This window comes from Coregonus clupeaformis, chromosome 24 (genome assembly GCF_020615455.1).
Source record: "Coregonus clupeaformis isolate EN_2021a chromosome 24, ASM2061545v1, whole genome shotgun sequence".
Classification (NCBI taxonomy): domain Eukaryota; kingdom Metazoa; phylum Chordata; class Actinopteri; order Salmoniformes; family Salmonidae; genus Coregonus; species Coregonus clupeaformis.
The window spans coordinates 40,567,735-40,595,263 of record NC_059215.1 but is presented as its reverse complement, the minus strand read 5'-3'; the positions used below and the strand labels follow the sequence as shown (position 1 = coordinate 40,595,263).

The window sequence follows — 27,529 nt, the reverse complement described above, 5'->3', positions numbered from 1 at the left end:
ATTTTGCAATCTATATGGGACGGCTGTCAATCCTTTGTTCCTTAAATTAAACTGGTATACTTTTTTATTTATCACAATTTTCTTTAACAATTATGTTCTTTAATGCAGGGCCGACAGACAAGTTCCTTACTTTTTCCCCCTTCCACTTTCCTCTTCCATTTTTGCGGAAATGCTGCAATTATTTGGTTGTAATTTTGAGTAGAGCAGACATTTCCATATGTTTTTGTTAGCTGCATGTGCGACATAATTCCACCAGTCCTACATATGATATCATTTACGAAGATATTTTTCAAACAATAATGGATTTGATCAATTAGTATATTTGAGTTTAACCATAATATTTGTTGCATTATTTGTTCTATCGTTTCTAGAGGATTAAATTGAAATTGCAACCAACCTTCTATGGCTTGTTTTCGAAATAGTGATATTTGGGAGATGATTTCCTTTTCAAATAACTGAAAGTGAGAGGTTGTAATCTGAATAAAGGGAAAAAGGCCATTCTTGACCATGGGGTGAGACAATTTTACTAATTTGCAAGAGAACCAGTTCGGATTTAAGTATAACTTTTGTATGACTAAAGCTTTTAGTGATTGGTCTAATGCTTTAATATTAAATAATTTCTGTCTTCCGAAATCATATTCATTGTATAAATACGCCCATTTAATTTTGTCTGGCTTGCCGTTCCAAATAAAATGGAATATTTTTTTCTCGTATAATTTAAAAAACTGTTCGCTAGGCGTAGGCAAGACCATAAGCAAATAGGTAAACTGGGATAATACTAAAGAGTTAATCAGGGTGATTTTTCCACATATAGACAGGTATTTACAGTACCATGGTAGCAAGATCTTATCTATTTTTGCTAACTTTCTATTCAAATGTATTGGAGTGAGATCATTTATTTCATTTGGGATATGTATTCTGAGTATATCCACATCACCATCAGACCATTTAATTGGTAAACTACATGGTAATGTAAAAAAAATGTGTGATCCAATACGTAATATAGTAAATTTATCATAATTTGGTTGTAATCCAGAGAGGTTAGAAAATGTATTTATGTCCTCTATGAGGCTGTTGAGGGATTCAAGTTGTGTATTTAAAACAAAACATGAATCATCAGCGTACAATGACACCTTTGTTTTTAAGCCCTGGATTTCTAATCCCTTGATACTATTGTTGGATCTGATTTTAATAGCAAACATTTCTATGGCCATAATAAATAGATTTGCCGATAGTGGACAAACTTGGCAAGTTTGTCCTCTTGACAGTTTAAAACTTTTGGAGTAATATCCATTATTTACTATTTTACACCAAGGGTTACTATACATGATTTTAACCCATTTAATAAGAGATTCTCCAAAATTGAAATGCTCCAGGCATTTATCATATATATAAACTCCAGTCGTACTTTATCAAATGCCTTTTCAAAGTCTGCTATGACTAGCAGGCCTGGTTTCCCAGATTTTTCATAGTGTTCTATTGTTTCCAGTACTTGCCTTATATTATCTCCAATGTATCGTCCATGTAATAAAACAGTCTGATTATAATGAATAATGTCCGACAATACCTTTTTTATTCTATGCGCTATACATTTTGCTAGAATTTTTGCATCACAACACTGAAGTGTAAGGGGCCTCCAATTTTTTTAATGGACTGGATCTTTATATTTCCCACTTGTATCCTGTTTCAGTAATAATGAATTCAGACCTTCTTCTTGAGTGTCTGATAATCTACCATTTGCATAGGAGTGGTTAAAACATGCTAATAACGGTCCTCTGAGTATATCAAAAATGGTTTGGTATACCTCGAGTGGTATGCCATCCAACCCTGGAATGTTCCCGGACTTAAAGTCTTTAATTGCATCCAGAAGTTCCTCCTCTGTAATTTCACCTTCACGTGAGTCTTTCTGTATGGCTGTTCATTTTATATTATCGATAGAAAGAAAATCCCTACAATTAGCTTCAGCTAGAGGAGATGGAGGCGACTGAAACGACAACATATGCTTAAAGTACTTTGCTTCCTCCTTCAAAATATAATTTGGTGAATCATGGGCGACTCCGTCATTTGTAACCAGTTTCAGTAAATTATTTTTGGTTGAAGATTTAAAAAGAGTTTGGTGCATTTTCCCCCATATTCCATCCAGTTTGCTTTATTTTTTATAATATATTACACTTGATTTTCTTGAATATGTTTCTCCATTTCTTTTTGTTTTTCCTCTAGTTTATTCTGAGCCTCTATGTTTTATTGCTATCTATCTGTTCTGTTAGACCTTCTATTTCCTTTGTTAGTATGGACTCTTTTGACCTAAATTGCTTTTGTTTTCGAGATGAGTACTGAATGCCTCTAAATGCACATTTAAAAGTGTCCCATACAATAAGGGGATTTGCTGTACCTATGTTATGTTGGAAAAAATCAGTTATGAATTATTCTGTCCTAGTTAAAAACAAGTTATCATCCAATAGGCTTTGATTAAATTTCAAATATCCTCGCCCATGTGGAAATTCATGTATATGCCAATTATATGATGGTCCGACCTTATTCTGTCCCCATCAACACCTTTTAAACTTTTGGTGCCAACGAGAATGACAAAAGAAAGAAGTCAAGACGACTAGCTTGATTGAGTCTCCGCCATGTATATCTCACTAGGTCAGGATATTTAAGCCTCCATATATCTACTAGTTCCAATGTATCCATGACATTCAGGATTTCCTTAAGAGCATGAGGGTGATAGTTTGTAGTGTGATTTCCTTTACGGTCCATTGAGCTATTTAAAACAGTATTATAATTTCCCACCATAATAATAGAGTCTTGTATTGCTTGCAGGGTTGATAATTTATTATATATATTGTCAAAGAAGTGTGGATCATCATTATTTGGTCCGTAAAGGTTAATGAGCCATATCTGTTTATGGTCCAATAATATATTTCAAATCATCCATCTACCTTGCGGATCTGTTTGGACAATTTGCACATTCGGATCGAAATTACTGTTATTTAATATCATCACCCCTTTTGAGTTTCTTTGCCCATGGGAGAAGTATATTTCGCCCCCACCCCCCAGTCCTTTTTCCACACAACTTCATCTAGAATTGTTGAATGAATTTCCTGTAAACAATAGATATTATATTCCTTCTTTGAGCCATGTAAATATTGTTCTTCTTTTGTTATTATCTGCTAAGCCATTACAATTATAACTGGCTATACTTATTTCACCACTTACCATAATGAGATACAACTTTCAAATCTATTTATCATAATATATGTTTGTAAATTTACCAATAAAAAATACCATAGTGATTGAGTGTCCATATAGCTGTACCATGATATTTGCATTGCTACTAAGTAACCCTCCAATTGTTCTCCACTATTCCCCCCGCTAAAGCCCCTCCCCATCCCAAGTTGGGTTGTCATCCCAGTGATCGGCATACCACCCCCGTCCCCCCGGATCCCTAAGACCCCCCGAGAGGCCAGGACCCATCCTTCGAAAACAGCACACAGTGCCACCCACAAAACAGAAGCAGGTCAACCGCCAAAAGCATTTCCACCTCAATATATATATAGCTATTAAAAATATATATCTATTCAAATATCTTGCATATCTTAATTTCCATCATTATCAATTAATATGCGTAATAATGTTGGCAGTTCATGCGAAGGATTGTTACCTATAACCCGGATTGCCATTGTATTACATTACATTTTTGTGAAGAAATTATTATTTTAGCAAACAATTATTGTGGTTCATCCTATATTCTCCCTAACATCCTTACCCCCTTGCAACAGATGTGGGATTCACACATATATGCACACACACACACACACACACACACACACACACACACATACTCTTACACACTCAACCCCTTTCCTCCACAATCAACCATAAACTCAGATGCTCAACGGTTGTTACATCCCAGAGCCCAACTCAAGAAAGGACCTGATTTATGAATGTATATACAGTTACAGCTGTTTGAGAAAGCATGCAAGATTGACAAAAAATTGACAAAAATGTAGATTTGATTAACCTACAGTTGAAGTCGGAAATGTACATACACTTAGGTTGGAGTCATTAAAACTTATTTTTCAACCACTCCACAAATTTCTTGTTAACAAACTATCGTTTAGGCAAGTCGGTTAGGACATCTACATTGCGCATGACACAAGTAATTTTTCAATCAATTGTTTACAGACAGATTATTTCACTTATAATTCACTGTATCAGAATTCCAGTGGGTCAGAAGTTTACATACACTAAGTTGACTGTGCCTTTAAACAGCTTGGAAAATTCCAGAAAATTATGTCATGACTTTAGAAGCTTCTGATAGGCTAATTGACATCATTTGAGTAAATTGGAGGTATACCTGTGGATGTATTTCAAGGCCTACCTTGAAACTCAGTGCCTCTTTGCTTGACATCATGGGAAAATCAAAAGAAATCAGCCAAGACCTCAGAAAAGAAATTGTAGACCTCCACAAGTATGGTTAATCCTTGGGAGCAATTTCCAAACGCCTGAAGGTACCACGTTCATCTGTACAAACAATAGTCCGCAAGTATAAACACCATGGGACTACGCAGCCGTCATACCACTCAGGAAGGAGACGAGTTCTGTCTCCTAGAGATGAACGTACTTTGATGCGAAAAGTGCAAATCAATCCCAGAACAACAGCAAAGGACCTTGTGAAGATGCTGGAGGAAACAGGTACAAAAGTATCTACAGTGAGGAGAACAAGTATTTGATACACTGCCGATTTTGCAGGTTTTCCTACTTACAAAGCATGTAGAGGTCTGTCATTTTTATCATAGGTACACTTCAACTGTGAGAGACGGAATCTAAAACAAAAATCCAGAAAATCACATTGAATGATCTTTAAGTAATTAATTTGCATTTTATTGCATGACATAAGTATTTGATACATCAGAAAAGCAGAACTTAATATTTGGTACAGAAACCTTTGTTTGCAATTACAGAGATCATACGTTCCCAGTAGGTCTTGACCAGGTTTGCACACACTGCAGCAGGGATTTTGGTCCACTCCTCCATACAGACCTTCTCCAGATCCTTCAGGTTTCGGGGCTGTCGCTGGGCAATATGGACTTTCAGCTCCCTCCAAAGATGTTCTAGTGGGTTCAGGTCTGGAGACTGGCTAGGCCACTCCAGGACCTTGAGATGCTTCTTACGGAGCCACTCCTTAGTTGCCCTGGCTGTGTGTTTCGGGTCGTTGTCATGCTGGAAGGCCCAGCCACGACCCATCTTCAATGCTCTTACTGAGGGAAGGAGGTTGTTGGCCAAGATCTCGCGATACATGGCCCCCTCCATCCTCCCCTCAATACGTGCAGTCGTCCTGTCCCCTTTGCAGAAAAGCAACCCCAAAGAATGATGTTTCCACCTCCATGCTTCACGGTTGGGATGGTGTTCTTGGGGTTGTACTCATCCTTCTACTTCCTCCAAACACAGCGAGTAGCGTTTAGACCAAAAAGCTATATTTTTGTCTCATCAGACCACATGACCTTCTCCCATTCCTCCTCTGGATCATCCAGATGGTCATTGGCAAACTTCAGACGGGCCTGGACATGCGCTGGCTTGAGGAGGGGGACCTTGCGTGCGCTGCAGGATTTTAATCCATGACGGCGTAGTGTGTTACTAATGGTTTTCTTTGAGACTGTGGTCCCAGCTCTCTTCAGGTCATTGACCAGGTCCTGCCGTGTAGTTCTGGGCTGATCCCTCACCTTCCTCATGATCATTGATGCCCCACGAGGTGAGATCTTGCATGGAGCCCCAGACCGAGGGTGATTGACCGTCATCTTGAACTTCTTCCATTTTCTAATAATTGCGCCAACAGTTGTTGCCTTCTCACCAAGCTGCTTGCCTATTGTCCTGTAGCCCATCCCAGCCTTGTGCAGGTCTACAATTTTATCCCTGATGTCCTTACACAGCTCTCTGGTCTTGGCCATTGTGGAGAGGTTGGAGTCTGTTTGATTGAGTGTGTGGACAGGTGTCTTTTATACAGGTAACAAGTTCAAACAGGTGCAGTTAACATTTTACATTTACATTTTAGTCATTTAGCAGACGCTCTTATCCAGAGCGACTTACAGTTAGTGAGTGCATACATTATATATTTTTTTTCATACTGGCCCCCGTGGGAAACGAACCCACAACCCTGGCGTTGCAAACGCCGTGCTCTACCAACATCCCTGTCGGCCATTCCCTCCCCTACCCTAGACGACGCTGGGCCAATTGTGCGCCGCCCCATGGGTCTCCCGGTCGCGGCCGGCTACGACAGAGCCTGGATTCGAACCAGGATCTCTAGTGGCACAGCTAGCACTGGGATGCACAGTGCCTTAGACCACTGCGCCACTCGGGAGACCTACATGTAATGAGTGGAGAACAGGAGGGCTTCTTAAAGAAAAACTAACAGGTCTGTGAGAGCCGGAATTCTTACTGGTTGGTAGGTGATCAAATACTTATGTCATGCAATAAAATGCAAATTAATTACTTAAAAATCATACAATGTGATTTTCTGGATTTTTGTTTTAGATTCCGTCTCTCACAGTTGAAGTGTACCTATGATAAAAATTACAGACCTCTACATGCTTTGTAAGTAGGAAAACCTGCAAAATCGGCAGTGTATCAAATACTTGTTCTCCCCACTGTATATCCACAGTAAAACGAGTCCTATATCGACATAACCTGAAAGGCCGCTCAGCAAGGAAGAAGCCACTGCTCCAAAACCGCCATAAAAAAGCCAGACTACGGTTTGCAACTGCACATGGGGACAAAGATCGTACTTTTTGGAGATATGTCCTCTGGTCTGATGAAACAAAAATATAACTGTTTGGCCATAATGACCATCGTTATGTTTAGAGGAAAAAGGGGGACGCTTGCAAGCCGAAGAACACCATCCCAACCGTAAAGCACGGGGGTGGCAGCATCATGCTGTGGGGGTGCTTTGCTGCAGGAGGGACTGGTGCACTTCACAAAATAGATGGAATCATGAGGAAGGAAAATTATGTGGATATATTGAAGCAACATCTCAAGACATCAGTCAGGAAGTTAAAGCTTGGTCGCAAATGGGTCTTCCAAATGACCCCAAGCATACTTCCAAAGTTGTGGCAAAATGTCTTAAGGACAACAAAGTCAAGGTATTGGAGTGGCCATCAAAAAGCCCTGACCTCAAACCTACATAAAATTTGTGGGCAGAACTGAAAAAGCGTGTGCGAGCAAGGAGGCCTACAAACCTGACTCAGTTACACCAGCTCTGTCAGGAGGAATGGGACAAAATTCACCCAATTTATTGTGGGAAGCTTGTGGAAGGCTACCTGAAATGTTTGACCCAAGTTAAACAATTTAAAGGCAATGCTACCAAATACTAATTGAGTGTATGTAAACTTCTGACCCACTGGGAATGTGCTGAAATAAATAATTCTCTCTACTATTATTCTGACATTTCACATTCTTAAAATAAAGTGGTGATCCTAACTGACCTAAGACAGGGAATTTTACTAGGATTATATGTCAGGAATTGTGAAAGACTGAGTTGAAATTCAACTGTATGTCAAGTCCTAGGTGATGGAGATCCGATCCACCCTCTTCCCCTGAAACACAAACACTCTGGTCCCCCGTTGTAACCATTCTCCGTGCAGTCAGACTTTTGATTATTTTGTGCCACCAGGGCCACAATAATATGCCCCCTCTCTGATTGTCCGAGTGTGACCCCCTCCCCATGGGTTACTGCAGCCAGTGTTGCCAACACTGCCACTACCTGGGTGGGGGTACCCCACCGGAATCCCCACCGGCTAGGTACAAGGTCGTCAAGGTTCTCATTAGCAGCTTTGAGAATTTCCTTGTATATTATGCTCTCCCATCAGGGGACTCTGGCTTTGTAGGACCAACCCTGCCAGGCAGGCTCAGAGTATTGAGGGGGCAGTGCTACACTAGTAGGTCTCTGACTGCATTTATCTTTCTGTTTTGGCTACATATAGGCAACTTACAGCAGGGCCATGAAACAGATGGGGACTTCTCTTTGGTGTATGGGTCGCTCAGGTGGGTGTCTAGGATATAGGGTTGGGGACCGTTCCATCATGATAGGACAATAAAAAAAATAATTAGATGTATACTTTATTTTAAAATGTATATCCCTGATCTGCACAAAATTGAAAGCTCTCTCTCACAACCCTTGCTCACAGACACACGTTGGTTCTGGGATATGCAACCATTTCCTTTCTCACTCACTTCACGCCACACTTTTCCAAACACAAAAACGCACACTACACCTTCCATCACAATACATCCACACATACCCACATACTGTGCCTGTCTTCTGTTTGCTATGTTTTTATCTCCACTATTTTGATTGAGTACTTGTGTTCTAATTAGTTATCTTTGAAGATGTACTATTTCGCTTGTTATCCTTTCTTGTAATGCCATCTTATCCCTTTATAAAATACTACAAATGTGTTTTATTATTACAATCCCTACCATGGCTAGTATTGGGTGTTCCATTATTCGACTCCTCTATTAGAACTTTCAGAATAGCCATGGAGTAGTCTTTTGTGTCGCGGAACATTTAGTTGGCAATATACAGTTTATCGCCTACGAGAGCAACACGCTTCCCTTTTAATCTAATTTCCTTGAAGATTGGGTACAGAACTTTGCGCCATTATGCAATCTCCATCGGGAACTGATCATTCATGCCTATTTTCGTACCAGCAAGTATTTTACCAAGGCTTTTAACCATTACCTTATCCTTAAAGAAAGCAAATATTTCTGTTTTTTATGTTTAATACATTTCTAAAAACCAGTTTTTCCTTTGTCATTATGGGGTATTGTGTGTAGATTGATGAGAAAAAAATAAACAATTTAATCAATTTTAGAATAAGGCTGTAACCTAACAAAATGTGGAAAAAGTCAAAGGGTCTGAATACTTTTCGAATGCACTGTATATTTGTACTCCTTGTCTTAAATGAAAATGTTGAATAAGTAAATAGACTCTCAATATCTGCTGTAGTATTGTCGATAGTTTTTCCAATTGATGTTTGTTTACTCTTCCTTTTAGACTTATAACCATGGGCTGGCTATAGGTTTTTATGTTATATGGATAAAAATGATGTCATTTTAACTCAAACTGGAAGAAACATAATGCATGAATAATTTCTGTATGAGATTCGATTGATATCAGTGCGTTAAAAACAACACTGTCGGTTTGACCTACTAGTTATTGCTGGTTGCAATGAGGCCTATGGTGATGGGTCGTTCGAGAATTAACGGCTCTTTTTGAACGGCTCTTTTTGGTGAACATACTGCTGCTACTGCTTTCTGAGCTCAAAATAACGTTTTTCTGCAGATAAGATACAAAATAATTATCCAAAGAGGGTGAATCTTCACTGCAGAAACAATAAAAGAGAGCGCCTCAATCTGGTCCAAGCAGATTTTTTACTTCCTTTTTTTGCAGGCCATGTAATAATTTGGCCAGGAAATGTTTTATTTGAACGTGCATTTCACGATCTGACATAATGGTAGGCGACTTTTTGGGCTTAACATTGGAGATTTGCAATTTTGTTCATTGTTCTAGGTTGATTTTGAAGCATTTTGGACGAAGAGCCATTTGGGAGCCAAATGGACCGGCTCGTTTACGTGAACGGAGCCAAATGGTGCAAGAATGACTGCAATTAATTGATTATTGCATGTTATGGACACAGCTTTGTAGAACCAAAACATACACAGCCTCTGCTCAACAAACTCGAGAACGAATTGTCTGGGGGGCTGTAGTTCGCGAACGACTGTGCGTATCAATCTCACCGCAGTCAAGCAATGCATTCCGCTAAGAGTCGTTCAAAATCTATGCCCTTAGCAGCTAGACCTCGTTTCAAATGTATCAATAAATATGCTTATTTGTATGCCTAGCAATCAACACATGTGCATTGTTTAAAGCACACGTTTACAAGTCTCAGTCACAAATGACAGCTCCAATAAGCCCTCTATGGTGAACGACATGTGAACGAGAGGCTCTTAGAATCATGACTCTTTCGAGTTTTCAGTTCTTCGTTCGCCGGTAGGGGTCCTGCGTGCTCTGGGCATTACTGACTCAAATGAACGAACTTAGTCGAAAGATTCGTTATTTTGACCGAACGAGCAGAAAAGATCCGAGTAAGTAAAAAGAGCCGAATTTTCCATCACTAGTTACAACTTGATTAGGCAGAGCTCTCTATGGCAAAAGGTTACATACACCACCTGTTATGTATGGTACGACGTGCTGTACGTCGTACTGTACGTTGTTATGGTTTACGACAGTGTGCTGCGTTACGGATGAATGGGTTGTCAGAATGCGTGGCACATGTCATTAAACGACAGAGTGATGTTCAATGTGAAACTGTGCAGATGTCCGTTCTTTTACAACTAGGCTAGATATAACATTGGCGACGAAGATGGCTGAATTCAGTTTACCACCGCCAGCACCATTCCTCGCCGTGCCTGGCGAACCTCCAGTCCCGTGGAATAACTGGCTTGATAGTTTTAACACTTATTTAGAAGCTATGGACTTTTCTACAATCTCCGACAAGCGGAGGACAGCACTGCTCCGTCACTGCCTTGGTACAGAGGGACAGCATCGGAACAGGATCCCACACTGTCTACCCTGCGCACCTACATACGCACTGGATGGCCAGCACATGTGCCGGAAGAGCTGGCGACTTTCGCCAGAGTGAAGCACGAACTTTCTTGCTGGGAAGAAGTCTGTGTCTCTCGAGGGTTTTGCACTGTGGTCCCGAGTGGCCTGCGTGCGCGTGTTCTATCCATGGCGCACGAGGGTCACTTGGGCATAGTCAAGGTCAAACAGCGATGTCGAGACCTTGTGTGGTGGCCAAAGGCATTGCCCCACTCATGTCGAACATTGAAGCCGTCCACCGGATCCCGGAACCGACCTCAGCCTCTCAGGTGGCCTCATTCTTGGGCATGACAGCTTACTACCTCCGGTTTCTGCCCCACTACTCTCAGACCACAGCGCCCCTTCGCCAGCTCCTCAAGAAGGATGAGCCATGGGCCTGGACGGCAGCCTGCTCAGACGCGGTCCGCTCACTGAAGAGCCAGCTCACCACAGCTCCAGTCTTGGCTCACTTTGACCCCGTCTGCCACACCATTGTCACATGTGACGCCTCAGCTGGAGCACTAGGAGCTGTCCTCTCACAGCTGCAGAATGGCATTGAGAGGCCCGTCGCCTTCGCCTCAAGGGCCCTGAGCCCCACAGAACAACGGTACTCTGTGGGCGAACGAGAAGCACTGGCCTGTGTCTGGGCGTGCGAAAGGTGGCACCTCTACCTATATGGCCGTCTGTTCACACTCCGAACCGACCACCAGTCCCTCACAACGCTACTGTCAGCATCAGGAACTGGCCACAAGCCACTTCGGCTGCACAGATGGGCCGACCGCCTCAGACAGTATGACTATCAGCTGAAGTTCACTCCGGGGAGGGATAACGTGGTGGCAGACCTCCTCTCACGCTCCTTTGACGCTCCTACTCCAACCGTCTTGCCAGACGACAACGAAACAGAGCTTGTACAAATGCTCTACGCTCCTCTTCAGTCAGTCGTCTCACTGGAGGAGCTGAAGCAAGCATCGGAACAGGATCCCACACTGTCTACCCTGCGCACCTACATACGCACTGGATGGCCAGCACATGTGCCGGAAGAGCTGGCGACTTTCGCCAGAGTGAAGCACGAACTTTCTTGCTGGGAAGAAGTCTGTGTCTCTCGAGGGTTTTGCACTGTGGTCCCGAGTGGCCTGCGTGCGCGTGTTCTATCCATGGCGCACGAGGGTCACTTGGGCATAGTCAAGGTCAAACAGCGATGTCGAGACCTTGTGTGGTGGCCAGGCATCGACCACGACATTGAAGCCCTGGTCAGGGATTGTGCTGCATGCCTCCTCAGTGGGAAAACAGGACAGTCCGCCCCACCCCCTGCAGCCTCTCGCATGGCCGTCCCACCCCTGGGAGCACATCCAACTGGACATCTGTGGCGAGATCCATGGTCACGCAGTCCCTCACCATCAGCGCTTCCTGGTGGTGGTGTATGACCTCCACTCTAAGTGGCCAGAAGTGGTTCCTGTCGGAACTGTCACAGCACAGGCCATCGTGGACATCCTAGACAGCCTGTTCACAAGGTGGGGCCTACCCCTCACCCCTTACCACGGACAATGGGCCCCAGCTAACCTCTGCCGAGTTCTCCTCATATCTCAGCAACAAGGGAATCAAACACATCCGCACGGCCTACTACAACCCACAAGCTAACGGAGGGGTGGAACGCTTCAACCAAACGCTGAAGAACGGCATCAGAGCGCACCTGGTCCAGGGGTGCACGTTCCAAACTGCTTTGAATCAAACGCTAATGCACTACAGAGCAAGCAAACACACAACAACACAGGTCTCCCCGGCATCCCTCATGCTAGGTCGTGAGATGGAACTGCCACTGGACAGACTCAGAACACAGAGAGTAGCAGAACCGCGACTAGGCGCACCCAAGAACAGCAGGCAGTGACCAGGCACCAAAGAGCAATGAAACAGCGTTTTGACAAGGCACACAGGGTGAAGAAGTCGATCATTCAAGTGTCAGACTGGGTCCGAGCCCGACGGCCTCAGCGGTGCAACAAAATGGCCTCATTCTGGTCGGACCCCTTGCAGGTCAGTCGACAACTGGGGCCCGCCACATTCATGATGAGCAATGGATCACGCTGGCACGCCAGCCGCCTCAGAAAAGTCCCTGCCCCTCAAGGAACACGAAGGCACACAAAACAGACATGCAGGCCAGAGACGCCACCGGATGGACCTCCTCCACCACTACCACCTGAGCCCCAGCCTCTGTGGGTTCCCCAAGGGCCAGAGCCACAAGCGGTGACGGTGGAAGAAAGGCCTATGCGGGCACGAACTCGCCCTGCTTATCTGGGGGACTACTTAACCTCTTTTCATTCTTAGGCTCCGTTAGGTGTCTTAGTCAACCTCCAGGTTAATGGACTGAACTGGCTAGTTTGGAGAGTCCATCCGTTTAAGGGTTAATGTTTATTTCTTACAGGTATCACTCTAGGTTCTTGCCCTATGGACATTTTATATATGGTACCAGTCCCTGGTTTTGGAAAGGGGGGGGAAATGTTATGTATGGTACGACGTGCTGTACGTCGTACTGTACGTTGTTATGGTTTACGACAGTGTGCTGCGTTACGGATGAATGGGTTGTCAGAATGCGTGGCACATGTCATTAAACGACAGAGTGATGTTCAATGTGAAACTGTGCAGATGTCCGTTCTTTTACAACTAGGCTAGATATAACACCACCTTCTCACCGAAAGTCCTCAACATTTATTTCACAAAATAGGAAGCCCAGCCGTGAGGCCGGGCATCAAAAAATTGGTTGATACTCATAATGTTCCTCCCCACGGAAATCTTTAGTAAAAGGCGAAAGATTTATGCGATCTGAAGAGAAACCAGAGTGTACTACAGATTGCAGGAACCAACTCTTATCACTATCAATTCATTACAAGTCAGGATAACGGTTTATATAGCAATATCACCCAAACTGTAAAGTCGGCAGATCACAGTTTATGAAAATTGAAATGAAAATAATCCCACATTCGAAGTGGAAATATTTTGCAGTATTATTATTATATTTATATATTTAGTAGCCTATAATTCCGCACGAAATGCATGCTGGGGATTATTTCAACCCTTCCTAATTTCGCAATCTATATCGAGGTAGAGTGCCATATGCCATACGACACTACTTTTATTCAATCCAATTATACCTGGGGAATAATATTATAGCTATTAGCAAAAGGCATAGTCAAAAAAGTAAAAAATTAAATGCCTTACGTCTGTATTTCACTGATCCACCGTTCAACACACTCACACGCATGCGTAGTACAGCTAACATCTCTGCCACATCCCTACTAGTGCAAGTCCTCAATCAAAGCCTACGTTTTCTAAACTCTGCTGTAGACATCTTCATTAGGTCTGGACTCTAAGCCTTTGTGTATAATACATCATTCTGTGTACAGTGAGGGGAAAAAGTATTTGATCCCCTGCTGATTTTGTATGTTTGCCCACTGACAAAGACATGATCAGTCTATAATTTTAATGGTAGGTTTATTTGAACAGTGAGAGACAGAATAACAACAACAAAATCCAGAAAAACGCATGTCAAAAATGTTATAAATTGATTTGCATTTTAATGAGGGAAATAAGTATTTGACCCCTCTGCAAAACATGACTTAGTACTTGGTGGCAAAACCCTTGTTGGCAATCATAGAGATCAGACGTTTCTTGTAGTTGGCCACCAGGTTTGCACACATCTCAGGAGGGATTTTGTCCCACTCCTCTTTGCAGATCTTCTCCAAGTCATTAAGGTTTCGAGGCTGACGTTTGGCAACTCGAAACCTTCAGCTCCCTCCACAGATTTTCTATGGGATTAAGGTCTGGAGACTGGCTAGGCCACTCCAGGACCTTAATGTGCTTCTTCTTGAGCCACTCCTTTGTTGCCTTGGCCGTGTGTTTTGGGTCATTGTCATGCTGGAATACCCATCCACAACCCATTTTCAATGCCCTGGCTGAGGGAAGGAGGTTCTCACCCAAGATTTGATGGTACATGGCCCCGTCCATCGTCCCTTTGATGCGGTGAAGTTGTCCTGTCCCCTTAGCAGAAAAACACCCCCAAAGCATAATGTTTCCACCTCTATGTTTGACGGTGGGGATGGTGTTCTTGGGATCATAGGCAGCATTCCTCCTCCTCCAAACACGGCGAGTTGAGTTGATGCCAAAGAGATCGATTTTGGTCTCATTTGACCACAGCACTTTCACCCAGTTCTCCTCTGAATCATTCAGATGTTCATTGGCAAACTTCAGACGGGCCTGTATATGTGCTTTCTTGAGCAGGGGGACCTTGCGGGCACTGCAGGATTTCAGTCCTTCACGGCGTAGTGTGTTACCAATTGTTTTCTTGTTGACTATGGTCCCAGCTGCCTTGAGATCATTGACAAGATCCTCCTGTGTAGTTCTGGGCTGATTCCTCACCGTTGTCATGATCATTGCAACTCCACGAGGTGAGATCTTGCATGGAGCCCCAGGCCGAGGGAGATTGTGTTTCTTCCATTTGCGAAAAATCGCACCAACTGTTGTCACCTTCTCTCCAAGCTGCTTGGCGATGGTCTTGTAGCCCATTCCAGCCTTGTGTAGGTCTACAATCTTGTCCCTGACATCCTTGGAGAGCTCTTTGGTCTTGGCCATGGTGGAGAGTTTGGAATCTGATTGATTGATTGCTTCTGTGGACAGGTGTCTTTTATACAGGTAACAAGCTGAGATTAGGAGCACTCCCTTTAAGAGTGTGCTCCTAATCTCAGCTTGTTACCTGTATAAAAGACATCTGGGAGCCAGAAATCTTTCTGATTGAGAGGGGGTCAAATACTTATTTCCCTCATTAAAATGCAAATCAATTTATAACATTTTTGACATGCGTTTTTCTGGATTTTGTTGTTGTTATTCTGTCTCTCACTGTTCAAATAAACCTACCATTAAAATTATAGACTGATCATTTATTTGTCAGTGGGCAAACGTACAAAATCAGCAGGGGATCAAATACTTTTTTCCCTCACTGTATAGTAATTTACGCCACTGCAACATGCAAAATCGATATGCTTCAAACTGTTTTGATATAGTACAAATAATTCTAGCGACATGCTGTAGTCATACTAAGTACTACACACCATGAGAGACCATAAAAGCCACAGCGTGCACGGTGGTGGTCGTAGTTTGGTCTCAACCATTTATATAGTAGATGGGCCTTCCACTAATTTTGACGCTAATGCTATCATAAATACATTTGAACCATCAAATTACGTGAATCTTGGGTGTCCTTAAAAGGGATCCTGTGGACCGTGACAGTGTGAATGATAATGGACAAGTTAAGACAAAAGCCCATGGGCCTAATGGGTCTCCTTCTCAGGGCCCTCACTGTTAATTACTAGGGGCCTAGGTACACGTGAAACACGAATACACCAATGCAGTCATTTGAGTCCTATCACTTACTACGGTTTTTAAACTTGAAGGCCTAAAGTGGAAAAACAATATGTTAGGCTAGTAGGCCTACAGCTAGAGCTGCTACTACTTCTAATTAGCAAACCAACAACAACTAAACTAGGCAACAGTAAACATGTTTCCCCCACGAATTATGCAGTGCCCCTCTTTGGGCCAATCAGTGTAATTTTGTAAATGATGGATCTCTATGGCAAGACGCATCATTCACCAAAGTTTTGTCAAAATCGGGCCAGTGGTGTCTGAGATATCACGTGGGTTAGCTAGACTCAAATCCCTGAGCATGTGTGCCAAATTTCATCACTCTGAGCCAATCAGATCATGCGATATAAACATGTGCCCATTATTGTGCCACCTTGTGGTCGATATGAAAGTCCTTGCTTAACTTGAGTCTTGACAGTGTTTGCAACATGTGTACCTAATCTTGTTACAATAAGAATATCCTTGACTGATTTATATGCATTTTTGTACCAGACCACGCCCACGTGAATGTTTATTGGTCAATAGAGGCCATGTTGTTTTAGGTACTCGTCTGGAAAGTATTGCGTTGAGATACCTTTGTCCATAGATGCCACATATCAAGTTTCTTGCAGATCGTGCCAGAGGAGTAGCCTAGTGTATTAAATGTTTTTCACAAAATTCAAAATGGCGGAAGATCCATCTTGACGGACCATATTGGTCCCTGAAGCAAATTTGTTCCTTGTGAGGAGAGGGAGCTATGCACAGAATTTCATTACTTTAGGTCAAACAGGGTTAGGGGCCTGACCTTTCAAAGTTTGCATTTTCAATCACTTGTTTTCACGCAACCATCTGGACAATCAGTGTAATGCCGGATCTCTTTGGCAAGATGCATAATTCACCCAACTTTCACCCAACTTTCGTCAAAATCAGGCCAGCGCTGTCTGAGATATCGTGTGTGAGGAACGAACATACGAACGTAACCTACTAACAGACGGAGACAGATTTAATTGTGGGGACAACAGTAGAAAGACTCAACATTGTGACATGATGGTGACTGTGAGAGCAGAGCAGACCTACCGTAGCCTACGCTATCACACGTGCATTTTTGTCATTTCCAACTCCAAATAAATAAGTTAGGCAACTAAAACATTTACACGATTGCTGAGCAAAGATCTTATCTATTTTTGCTAACTTTCTATTAAAATGTATTGGAGTGAGATCATTTATTTCATTTGGGATATGTATTCCGAGTATATCCACATCACCATCAGACCATTTTGTTGGTAAACTACATGGTAATGTAAAAATTGTATTTTTTAGTGATCCAATACGTAATATAGTACATTTATCATAATTTGGTTGTAATCCAGAGACGTTAGAAAATGTATCTAGGTCCTCTATGAGGCTGTGGAGGGATTCAAGTTGTGTATTTAAAAGAAAACATGAATCAACAGCGTACAATGACACCTTTGTTTTTAAGCCCTGGATTTCTAATATCTTGATATTATTGTTGGATCTGATTTTAATAGCTAACATTTCTATGGCCATAATAAATAGATATGTCGATAGTGGACAACCTTGTTTTACTCCTATTGACAGTTTAAAACTTTCGGAGTAATAGCCATTATTTACTATTTTACACCAAGGGTTACCATACATGATTTTAACCCATTTAATAAGAGATTCTCCAAAATTGAAATGCTCCAGGCATTTACAGTGGGGAGAACAAGTATTTGATACACTGCCGATTTTGCAGGTTTTCCTACTTACAAAGCATGTAGAGGTCTGTAATTTTTATCATAGGTACACTTCAACTGTGAGAGACGGAATCTAAAACAAAAATCATCTGGATGATCCAGAGGAGGAATGGGAGAAGGTCATGTGGTCTTGTGGTCTGATGAGACAAAAATATAGGTTTTTGGTCTAAACTCCACTCGCCGTGTTTGGAGGAAGAAGAAGGATGAGTACAACCCCAAGAACACCATCCCAACCGTGAAGCATGGAGGTGGAAACATCATTCTTTGGGGATGCTTTTCTGCAAAGGGGACAGGACGACTGCACCGTATTGAGGGGAGGATGGATGAGGCCATGTATCGCGAGATCTTGGCCAACAACCTCCTTCCTTCAGTAAGAGCATTGAAGATGGGTCGTGGCTGGGTCTTCCAGCATGACAACGACCCGAAACACACAGCCAGGGCAACTAAGGAGTGGCTTTGTAAGAAGCATCTCAAGGTCCTGGAGTGGCCTAACCAGTCTCCAGACCTGAACCCAATAGAAAATCTTTGGAGGGAGCTGAAAGTCCGTATTGCCCAGCGACAGCCCCGAAACCTGAAGGATCTGGAGAATGTCTGTATGGAGGAGTGGGCCAAAATCCCTGCTGCAGTGTGTGCAAACATGGTCAAGACCTACAGGAAACGTATGATCTCTGTAATTGCAAACAAAGGTTTCTGTACCAAATATTAAGTTCTGCTTTTCTGATGTATCAAATACTTATGTCATGCAATAAAATGCAAATTATTACTTAAAAATCATACAATGTGATTTTCTGGATTTTTGTTTTAGATTCCGTCTCTCACAGTTGAAGTGTACCTATGATAAAAATTACAGACCTCTACATGCTTTGTAAGTAGGAAAACCTGCAAAATCGGCAGTGTATCAAATACTTGTTCTCCCCACTGTATATATAAACTACAGTCGTACTTTATCAAATGCCTTTTCAAAGTCTGCTATGACTAGCAGGCCTGGTTTCCCAGATGTTTCATAGTGTTCTATTATTTCCAGTACTTGCCTTATATTATCTCCAATGTATCGTCCATGTAAGAAACCTGTTTGATTAGAATGAATGTCCGACAATACCTTTTTAATTATATGCGCTATACATTTTGCTAGAAAGTTTGCATCACAACACTGAAGTGTAAGGGGCCTCCAATTTTTTTAATGGACTGGATCTTTATATTTCCCACTTGTATCCTGTTTCAGTAATAATGAATTCAGACCTTCTTCTTGAGTGTCTGATAATCTACCATTTACATAGGAGTGGTTAAAACATGCTAATAACGGTCCTCTGAGTATATAAAAAAAAGGTTTGGTATACCTCGACTGGTATGCCATCCAACCCTGGACTGTTCCCGGACTTAAAGTCTTTAATTGCATCCAGAAGTTCCTCCTCTGTAATTTCACCTTCACATTAGTCTTTCTGTATGGCTGTTCATTTTATATTATCAATAGAAAGAAAATCCCTACAATTAGCTTCAGTTAGAGGAGATGGAGGCGACTGAAACGACAACATATGCTTAAAGTACTTTGCTTCCTCCTTCAAAATATAATTTGGTGAATCATGGGTGACTCCGTCATTTGTAACCAGTTTCAGCCAATTATTTTTGGTAGCATTTCGATGTTGAAGATTTAAAAAGAGTTTGGTGCATTTATAAAACAGATGGGGACTTCTCTTTTGTGTATGGGTCGCTCCGGTGGGTGTCTAGGATATAGGGTTGGGGACGGTTCCATCATGATAGGACAATAGAAAAATAAATTAGATGTATACTTTATTTTAAAATGTATATCCCTCATCTGCACAAAATTGAAAGCTCTCTCTCACAACCCCTGCTCACAGACACACGTTGGTTCTGGGATATGCAACCATTTCCTTTCTCACTCACTTAACGCCACACTTTTCCAAACACAAAAACGCACACTACACCTTCCATCACAATACATCCACACATACCCACATACTGTGCCTTCTATGTCTTCTGTTTGCTATGTTTTTATCTCCACTATGTTGATTGAGTACTTGTGTTCTAATTAGTTATCTTTGAAGATGTATTATTTCGCTTGTTATCCTTTCTTGTAATGCCATCTTATCCCTTTATAAAATACTATAAATGTGTTTTATTATTACAGTCCCTAACATGGCTAGTATTGGGTGTTCCATTATTCGACTCCTCTATTAGAACTTTCAGAATAGCCATGGAGTAGTCTTTGTGTCACAGAACATTTAGTTAGCAATATACAGTTTATCGCCTACGAGAGCAACACGCTTCCCTTTTAATCTAATTTCCTTGAAGATTGGGTACAGAACTTTGCGCCATTCTGCAATCTCCCTCGGGAACTGATCATTCATGCCTATTTTCGTACCAGCAAGTCTTTTACCAAGGCTTTTAACCATTACCTTATCCTTAAAGAAAGCAAATATTTCTGTTTTTTCTGTTTAATACATTTGCTAACATTTCTAAAAACCTGTTTTTCCTTTGTCATTATGGGGTATTGTGTGTAGATTGATGAGAAAAAAATTAACAATTTAATAAACTTTAGAATAAGGCTGTAATGTAACAAAATGTGGAAAAAGTCAAAGGGTCTGAATACTTTTCGAATGCACTGTATATTTGTACTCCTTGTCTTAAATGAAAATGTTGAATAAGTAAATAGACTCTCAATATCTGCTGTAGTGTTGTCGATAGTGTTTTTCCAATTGATGTTTGTTTGTTTACTCTTCCTTTTAGATTTATAACCATGGGCTGGCTATAGGTTTTTATGTTATATGGATAAAAATGATGTCATTTTAACTCAAACTGGAAGAAACATAATGCATGAATAATTTCTAAATCCTGAATGAGATTCCATTGATATCAGTGCGTTAAAAACAACACTGTCGGTTTGACCTACTAGTTATTGCTGGTTGAAATGAGCCCTATGGTGATGGGTCGTTCGAGAATGAACGGCTCTTTTTGGTGAACATACTGCTGCTACTGCTTTCTGAGCTCAAAATAACGTTTTTCTGCAGATAAGATACAAAATAATTATCCAAAGAGGGTGAATGTTCACTGCAGACACAATAAAAGAGAGCGCCTCAATCTGGTCCAAGCAGATTTTTTACTTCCTTTTTTTGCAGGCCATGTAATAATTTGGCCAGGAAATGTTTTATTTGAACGTGCATTTCACGATCTGACATAATGGTAGGCGACCTTTTGGGCTTAACATTGGAGATTTGCAATTTTGTTCATTGTTCTAGGTCGATTTTGAAGCATTTTGGACGAAGAGCCGTTTGGGAGCCAAATGGACCGGCTCGTTTACGTGAACGGAGCCAAATGAGCCTGTCACAGAAAAGACTCAGAATGCCCATCACTTGAGTCCTACAGCAGGATTAATACACGCTCCGGGTCAGCGGCTCCAGAGACGTGCTCCGACCACCAACTGTCTTGAGCATAGAGAAGAAAAATGCATGTTTATAACTGATTATTGATCGCATGGTGCAAGAATGACTGCAATTAATTGATTATTGTATGTTATGGACACAGCTTTGTAGAACCAAAACATACACAGCCTCTGCTCAACAAACTCGAGAACGAATTGTCTGGGGGGCTGTAGTTCGCGAACAACTGTGCGTATCAATCTCACCGCAGTCAAGCAATGCATTCCGCTAAGAGTCGTTCAAAATCTATGCCCTTAGCAGCTAGACCTCGTTTCAAATGTATCAATAAATATGCTTATTTGTATGCCTAGCAATCAACACATGTGCATTGTTTAAAGCACACGTTTACAAGTCTCAGTCACAAATGACAGCTCCAATAAGCCCTCTATGGTCAACGACATGTGAACGAGAGGCTCTTAGAATCATGACTCTTTCGAGTTTTCAGTTCCTCGTCCGCCGGTAGGGGTCCTGCGTGCTCTGGGCATTACTGACTCAAATGAACGAACTGAGTCGAAAGATTCGTTATTTTGACCGAACGAGCAGAAAAGATCCGAGTAAGTAAAAAGAGCCGAATTTTCCATCACTAGTTACAACTTGATTAGGCAGAGACTACCTATAGCTCTCTATGGCAAAAGGTTACATAAACCACTTTCTCACCGAAAGTCCTCAACATTTATTTCACAAAAGTAGGAAGCCCAGCCGTGAGGCCGGGCATCAAAAAATTGGTTGATACTCATAATGTTCCTCCCCACGGAAATCTTTAGTAAAAGGCGAAAGATTTATGCGATCTGAAGAGAAACCAGAGTGTACTACAGATTGCAGGAACCAACTCTCAACACGTTCAATTCATTATAAGTCAGGGTGACGGTATATATAGCAATATCACCCAAACTGTAATGTCGGCAGATCACAGTTTCAGTAAATTGAAATGAAAATAATCCCACATTCAAAGTGGAAACATTCTGCAGTATTATTATTATATTTATATATTTAGTAGACTATAATTCCGCACGAAATGCATGCTGGGGATTATTACAACCCTGCATAATTTCGCAATTTATATAGATTCTAGGTAGAGTGCCATATGCCATACGCCACTACTTTTATTCAATCCAATTATACCTGGGGAATAATATTATAGCTATTAGCGAAAGGCATTGTCAAAAAATAAACAAATAAAATGCCTTACGTCTGTATTTCACTGATCCACCGTTCAACACACTCACACGCATGCGTAGTACAGCTAACATCTCTGCCACATCCCTACTAGTGCAAGTCCTCAATCAAAGCCTACGTTTTCTAAACTCTGCAGTAGACATCTTCATTAGGTCTGGAATCTAAGCCTTTGTGTATAATACATCATTCTGTGTATAGTAATTTACGCCACTGCAACATGCAAAATCGATATGCTCCAAACTGTTTTGAAATAGTACAAATAATTCTAGCGACATGCTGTGGTCATACTAAGTACTACACATCATGAGAGACCATAAAAGCCACAGCGTGCACGGTGGTGGTCGTAGTTTGGCCTCAACCATTTATATAGTAGATGGGCCTGCCACTAATTTTGACACTAATGCTATCATAAATACATTTGAACCATCAAATTACGTGAATCTTCGGTGTCCTTAAAAGGGGCCCGTGGACCGTGACAGTGTGAATGATAATGGACAAGTAAAGACAAAAGCCCATGGGCCTAATGGGTCTCCTTCTCAGGGCCCTCACTGTTAATTACTAGGGGCCTAGGTACACGTGAAACACGAATACACCAATGCAGTCATTTGAGTCCTATCACTTACTACGGTTTTTAAACTTGAAGGCCTAAAGTGGAAAAACAATATGTTAGGCTAGTAGGCCTACAGCTAGAGCTGCTACTACTTCTAATTAGCAAACCAACAACAACTAAACTAGGCAACAGTAAACATGTTTCCCCCACGAATGATGCAGTGCCCCTCTTTGGGCCAATCAGTGTAATTTTGTATATTATGGATCTCTATGGCAAGACGCATCATTCACCAAAGTTTTGTCAAAATCGGGCCAGTGGTGTCTGAGATATCACGTGGGTTAGCTAGACTCAAATCCCTGAGCATGTGTGCCAAATTTCATCACTCTGAGCCAATCAGATCATGCGATATAAACATGTGCCCATTATTGTGCCACCTTGTGGTTGATATGAAAGTCCTTGCTTAAGTTGAGTCTTGACAGTGTTTGCAACATGTGTACCAAATCTTATTACAATAAGAATATCCTTGACTGATTTATATGCATTTTTGTACCAGACCACGCCCACGTGAATGTTTATTGGTCAATAGAGGCCATGTTGTTTTAGGTACTCGTCTGGAAAGTATTGCGTTGAGATACCTTTGTCCATAGATGCCACATATCAAGTTTCTTGCAGATCGTGCCAGAGGAGTAGCCTAGTGTATTAAACGTTTTTCACAAAATTCAAAATGGCGGAAGATCCATCTTGACGGACCATATTGGTCACTGAAGCAAATTTGTTCCTTGTGAGGAGAGGGAGCTATGCACAGAATTTCATGACTTTAGGTCAAACAGGGTTAGGGGCCTGACCTTTCAAAGTTTGCATTTTCAATCACTTGTTTTCACGCAACCATCTGGACAATCAGTGTAATGCCAGATCTCTTTGGCAAGATGCATAATTCACCCAACTTTCACCCAACTTTCGTCAAAATCAGGCCAGTGCTGTCTGAGATATCGTGTGTGAGGAACGAACATACGAACGTAACCTACTAACAGACGGAGACAGATTTAATTGTGGGGACAACAGTAGAAAGACTCAACATTGTGACATGATGGTGACTGTGAGAGCAGAGCAGACCTACCGTAGCCTACGCTATCACACGTGCATTTTTGTCATTTCCAACTCCAAATAAATAAGCAACTAAAACATTTACACGATTGCTGAGCAAAGATCTTATCTATTTTTGCAAACTTTCTATTAAAATGTATTGGAGTGAGATCATTTATTTCATTTGGGATATGTATTCCGAGTATATCCACATCACCATCAGACCATTTTGTTGGTAAACTACATGGTAATGTAAAAATTGTATTTTTTTGTGATCCAACACGTAATATAGTACATTTATCATAATTTGGTTGTAATCCAGAGACGTTAGAAAATTTATCTAGGTCCTCTATGAAGCTGTGGAGGGATTCAAGTTGTGTATTTAAAATAATCAAATCAAATCAAATTTTATTGGCCACATGCGCCGAATACAACAGGTGCAGACATTATAGTGAAATGCTTACTTACAGCCCTTAACCAACAGTGCATTTATTTTTTACAAAAAAGTAAAAAAATAAAATTAAAAAATAAAGTGTTGAGAGAAAAAGAGCAGAAGTAAAATAAAACAACAGTAGGGAGGCTATATATACAGGGGGGTACCGGTGCAGAGTCAATGTGCGGGGGCACCGGCTAGTTGAGGTAGTTGAAGTAATATGTACATGTGGGCAGAGTTAAAGTGACTATGCATAAATAATTAAGAGAGTAGCAGCAGCGTAAAAGGATGGGGTCGGGGGGGCAGTGCAAATAGTCCGGGTAGCCATGATTAGCTGTTCAGGAGTCTTATGGCTTGGGGGTAGAAGCTGTTGAGAAGTCTTTTGGACCTAGACTTGGCACTCCGGTACCGCTTGCCGTGCGGTAGCAGAGAGAACAGTCTATGACTAGTGTGGCTGGAGTCTTTGACAATTTTGAGGGCCTTCCTCTGACACCGCCTGGTATAGAGGTCCTGGATGGCAAGAAGCTTGGCCCCAGTGATGTACTGGGCCGTACGCACTACCCTCTGTAGTGCCTTGCGATCGGAGGCCAAGCAGTTGCCATACCAGGCGGTGATGCAACCAGTCAGGATGCTCTCGATGGTGCAGCTGTATAATTTTTTGAGGATCTGAGGACCCATGCCAAATCTTTTCAGTCTCCTGAGGGGGAATAGGCTTTGTCGTGCCCTCTTCACGACTGTCTTGGTGTGTTTGGACCATGATATTTCGTTGGTGATGTGGACACCAAGGAACTTGAAGCTCTCAACCTGTTCCACTACAGCCCCGTCGATGAGAATGGGGGCGTGCTCAGTCCTCTTTTTTTTTTTCCTGTAGTCCACAATCATCTCCTTTGTCTTGGTCAGAAAACATGAAGCCCTGGATTTCTAATATCTTGATATTATTGTTGGATCTGATTTTAATAGCTAACATTTCTATGGCCATAATAAATAGATATGTCGATAGTGGACAACCTTGTTTTACTCCTATTGACAGTTTAAAACTTTCGGAGTAATAGCCATTATTTACTATTTTACACCAAGGGTTACTATACATGATTTTAACACATTTAATAAGAGATTCTCCAAAATTGAAATGCTCCAGGCATTTACAGTTGGGAGAACAAGTATTTGATACACTGCCGACTTTGCAGGTTTTCCTACTTACAAAGCATGTAGAGGTCTGTAATTTTTATCATAGGTAAATTTCAACTGTGAGAGACGGAATCTAAAACAAAAATCCAGAAAATCACATTGTATGATTTTTAAGTAATTAATTTGCATTTTATTGTATGACATAAGTATTTGATCACCTACCAACCAGTAAGAATTCCGGCTCTCACAGACCTGTTAGTTTTTCTTTAAGAAGCCCTCCTGTTCTCCACTCATTACCTGTATTAACTGCACCTGTTTGAACTCGTTACCTGTATAAAAGACACCTGTCCACACACTCAATCAAACAGACTCCAACCTCTCCACAATGGCCAAGACCAGAGAGCTGTGTAAATCAAATCAAATCAAATTTTATTGGTCACATGCGCCGAATACAACAGGTGCAGACATTACAGTGAAATGCTTACTTACAGCGCTTAACCAACAGTGCATTTATTTTTAACAAAAAAAGTAAAAATCAAACAACAACAAAAAAAGTGTTGAGAAAAAAAGAGCAGAAGTAAAAGAAAGTAACAGTAGGGAGGCTATATATACAGGGGGGTACCGGTGCAGAGTCAATGTGCGGGGGCACCAGCTAGTTGAGGTAGTTGAGGTAATATGTACATGTGGGTAGAGTTAAAGTGACTATGCATAAATAATTAACAGAGTAGCAGCAGCGTAAAAAGGATGGGGTGGGGGGGCAGTGCAAATAGTCCGGGTAGCCATGATTAGCTGTTCAGGAGTCTTATGGCTTGGGGGTAGAAGCTGTTGAGAAGTCTTTTGGACCTAGACTTGGCACTCCGGTACCAAGTAAGGACATCAGGGATAAAATTGTAGACCTGCACAAGGCTGGGATGGGCTACAGGACAATAGGCAAGCAGCTTGGTCAATCACCCTCGGTCTGGGGCTCCATGCAAGATCTCACCTCGTGGGGCATCAATGATCATGAGGAAGGTGAGGGATCAGCCCAGAACTACACGGCAGGACCTGGTCAATGACCTGAAGAGAGCTGGGACCACAGTCTCAAAGAAAACCATTAGTAACACACTACGCCGTCATGGATAAAAATCCTGCAGCGCACGCAAGGTCCCCCTGCTCAAGCCAGCGCATGTCCAGGCCCGTCTGAAGTTTGCCAATGACCATCTGGATGATCCAGAGGAGGAATGGGAGAAGGTCATGTGGTCTGATGAGACAGAAATAGAGCTTTTTGGTCTAAACTCCACTCGCCGTGTTTGGAGGAAGAAGAAGGATGAGTACAACCGCAAGAACACCATCCCAACCGTGAAGCATGGAGGTGGAAACATCATTCTTTGGGGATGCTTTTCTGCAAAGGGGACAGGACGACTGCACCGTATTGAGGGGAGGATGGATGGGGCCATGTATCGCGAGATCTTGGCCAACAACCTCCTTCCCTCAGTAAGAGCATTGAAGATGGGTCGTGGCTGGGTCTTCCAGCATGACAACGACCCGAAACACACAGCCAGGGCAACTAAGGAGTGGCTCCGTAAGAAGCATCTCAAGGTCCTGGAGTGGCCTAGCCAGTCTCCAGACCTGAACCCAATAGAAAATCTTTGGAGGGAGCTGAAAGTCCATATTGCCAGCGACAGCCCCGAAACCTGATGGATCTGGAGAAGGTCTGTATGGAGGAGTGGGCCAAAATCCCTGCTGCAGTGTGTGCAAACATGGTCAAGACCTACAGGAAACGTATGATCTCTGTAATTGCAAACAAAGGTTTCTGTACCAAATATTAAGTTCTGCTTTTCTGATGTATCAAATACTTATGTCATGCAATAAAATGCAAATGAATTACTTAAAAATCATACAATGTGATTTTCTGGATTTTTGTTTTAGATTCCGTCTCTCACAGTTGAAGTGTACCTATGATAA

At 41.9% G+C, this 27,529-nt stretch overlaps 2 non-coding genes across 2 annotated transcripts; both read right to left on the bottom strand.

Moving 5' to 3' along the window:
* Positions 1 to 13,357: 13,357 nt before the first annotated feature.
* LOC121538667 lies at positions 13,358 to 13,473 on the bottom strand. Its single transcript, XR_005995217.2, has one exon. It is a non-coding gene; the product is annotated as a U5 spliceosomal RNA (small nuclear RNA).
* Positions 13,474 to 21,907: 8,434 nt separating this feature from the next.
* On the bottom strand, positions 21,908 to 22,023 carry LOC121538685. The gene has a single exon (XR_005995233.1). It is a non-coding gene; the product is annotated as a U5 spliceosomal RNA (small nuclear RNA).
* Between the last annotated feature and the right edge of the window lie 5,506 nt (positions 22,024 to 27,529).